Source organism: Zingiber officinale, chromosome 9B, assembly GCF_018446385.1.
Source record: "Zingiber officinale cultivar Zhangliang chromosome 9B, Zo_v1.1, whole genome shotgun sequence".
Taxonomy (NCBI): Eukaryota; Viridiplantae; Streptophyta; class Magnoliopsida; order Zingiberales; family Zingiberaceae; genus Zingiber; species Zingiber officinale.
In genome coordinates this window covers 85,094,450-85,097,566 of record NC_056003.1, presented here as the reverse complement: position 1 = coordinate 85,097,566, position 3,117 = coordinate 85,094,450, and the positions used below count along the sequence as shown (strand labels likewise).

The window sequence follows — 3,117 nt, the reverse complement described above, 5'->3', positions numbered from 1 at the left end:
TTAACGAACTAAATCTCACCCATTGATAAATTAAAGAAATAAATATCAAATATATGTGCTTGTTATTATATTAGGATTAAGAGCACACACTTCCATAATAACTGAGGTCTTTGTTCCTTTATAAAGTCAGTATAAAAGAAAGGACCTCTAATGATCCTACTCAATACATTCTAAGTGTACTAGTGTAATTATATAGTTAAGATAAACTAATACCTAATTACACTACGACCTTTCAATGGTTTGTTCCTTTCCATCTTGGTCGTGAGCTACTGTTTATAATTTATAAGGTACTGATAACATGATCCTCTGTGTGTGACACTACACACCATGTTATTTACAATATAAATTAATTGAACAACTATATTTATCATAAATGTAAACATTTGACCAATGTGATTCTTATTTCTAGGTAAATGTTTATACCAAAAGCTAGGCTTTTAATATACATCCTAACAACCACTACCCATGAGTGGCCGAGTGCGGCACGACAAGACAAGCGACATCTGCTCCAGCTACCACTCTCTCGAGTGGTCGAGCGTGCGACCCTGGTTAATGACTCTCTCGACTGTAAGGGAGAATTTGTCGTTAACATGTATGCAATGATATGATGCGCAAGATGCAATAGCCATCAAACAAATATAAGCAGAAATTAGGTATGTTACATGAAACCATCATGCTCAATACGGTACATAAGTAAACAACAATCAAACATACAAACATGGTATCTCATATCTGCTATGCATCATGAATAACAACGAGAGACTATATAGATATAGAAATGAATATCTCAAAGATCGAGTGGAAGTATCAAGCGTAGGAAAAATTAGAGTGGAGTCAAGCTAAAACAGTCCTTATCCAAAAATAGCTCATGCACCAAGTTCAAAGAACTAAAGAGACAAAGTAAGAAGTACCCGCCTTTATACGTAGATCGTGCCAAGTGACCTCATGTGGAGACGCTCGTCTCGAACCCAAGTCCTGCGATAACATATATTTTATTTAGATAATTTCATATGAATCAAATAACTAAATAAAATCCCCAACTTAATTAGGAAAACCCCTAATCGAACAATCATTCATTAATCCCAAGTTAATGATTAATCTCAATTATCCTCTTTCGTTAATCAACTTAGGATTAGTCATATGATCATCTCTAATAAATCCAATGATTAAATCTAACCCAACATGAATCAACTGTACTTAATTCATCTCAATAAGAATTTATTAATCTTAATCCATAAACCATCACAACCATATTGGAATAGATATCCTTAATTCTACCATAATCACATTGCATTATGAATCAAACATGCAAAACTCATTCACATGATCAATTATTTACCACTATGGCTGATAACTAATCCCATGAATTAATTAGATTAGATTTAACTAAATCATCCACCTAATCACATATGAAAATCCAACAACCTCCTAATAATCCTTAATCAATAATCAAACACTCCAATAATCAATCCAAGGATCCTAACGACAAACATAAAATCATGTTATTCAATAAATCCCAATTAAATAAATCATACTCATTCTACAACCAAAATCGAATCCAATTCATATAAGAAATTACCTCCATAACTTACCCCAAAACTGATCTGCAACCTTCGATGAAGAGATCCGAAGCCATTATGAAGGAAATGGGGCTTCCCACTCAGATTCATAGTTGCTCTCAAAGACCTCAAGTGCAGTCGTAAGGAGTTGGAGCTCTCATTGAATCCACAGAGATGACAATGCTCTGTTTCATCCTCACCCAAAATTGGACAAGGCATAGATCCCCCCTGCTCGTGCATGAAAGATGCCAGCATCGGAGCGGATCAACAGTAGTCTGCTAGAAGAAAAGATCAGGTGATCGGAGGAGGAAAGCCAGCGATCGGTTGGGGAGAAAATGGGAAACCGAGATGCTCACCATGCCTCCTATGGACCAAGAAGGGGGTCTGATAGCAGCGATTCCAAATTCGGCGAAGAGGAATGTACATCGGTGGAACAGGGAGAGGGATTCCGCTGAAGGGATCTTGGCCGAAACGCGAGAGGAAGCTCGACACTTGCTGGCTAACTCTTGTCATGGCCGGAGGTGGCAGTGGATCGGGCGGTCGACGCTAGGGCAGAGGGAAGAAGTGGCGTCCATGGCTGTGACGAGTCCTGCCGCCAATGCTCGATGAGGCAGCGGGACAACGGTAGCACGAGTAACGGAGGCAACGCGAAGAGATATCTGTTCCTTTGTGGTCGGCGACGATCGACGTGATTGGGTTCGAGAGAGGGGAGAGCGGTGTCGGGAAGGATGAAGAGGAAAAGAGGGGTGTCGGCGTGGGCTTTAGGGCACGCGGGTGAGGAAATAAAAAAAAAGAAAAGAAATAAAATTTTTAAATATTTCCTCGTTTAAATAGGGTAGTTTAAACAGACTTTTCCGTACCCCAATAATTGATCCCCTTAACCTACATCATACAAACTTCAATTAATTCCCCGAAAATAGCTAAAAATTTCTAAAAATTCTAATAAGATTATTTCTCAAATAACCTTATTATTTAATTAATATTTGGGCGCTGTAATTTACACTTAAAAGGTGATATTCCGCTCTATTGTTGGCTACGAAATCACTTTACTCCTTCTTCATCCAGAGATACTCTTCTTTCTCTATGCCTTGTTGATTTTTTGGAATTGCAAAACCGTACTTTATCATTAAAAGAATTTCAAAGTTGGTTTTTAGGAATACCTCCATTCGGTGTTTTCAGTGTGTGAACTCCCCCTCAAACTTTGATGGGATGAGGCTTGGTTTGGCCATTGATTTTGCTTCAATCGGCGGTTAGTCTTTCTGAAGCGTCCTTCCTTTTATACCAATTTTTGGTCCCTTGGCGACTGGCTAGAGGAGGCGAATAGCCTTAAAACACAAATCAAACCTTCCTTGACGTTTCAAACTAAATTAAGAAAACACTTGTATAATAACAGAAAGTAAATGCATAAACTAAAAGCAGAAGCAAGAGAATTTACTAAGTTTGCAATCAAAGGATGGTTAATCCTAGACAAATGAAGTTCACTCAAGTCTCCTTTGGGTGGAGTAGTCTCTTTACAATGTTGACAACTCACAAAAGTAGTAGAACAAGAGTGGAAGTG

At 38.2% G+C, this 3,117-nt stretch overlaps 1 long non-coding RNA gene across 1 annotated transcript; it reads right to left on the bottom strand.

The window, feature by feature from the left end:
- Positions 1-479: 479 nt before the first annotated feature.
- LOC122024627 lies at positions 480-2,318 on the bottom strand. Its single transcript, XR_006123481.1, has 3 exons — positions 1,916-2,318; positions 1,593-1,834; positions 480-975 (listed from the first exon to the last, which is right to left on the bottom strand). It is a non-coding gene; the product is annotated as an uncharacterized LOC122024627 (long non-coding RNA).
- Positions 2,319-3,117: the final 799 nt, after the last annotated feature.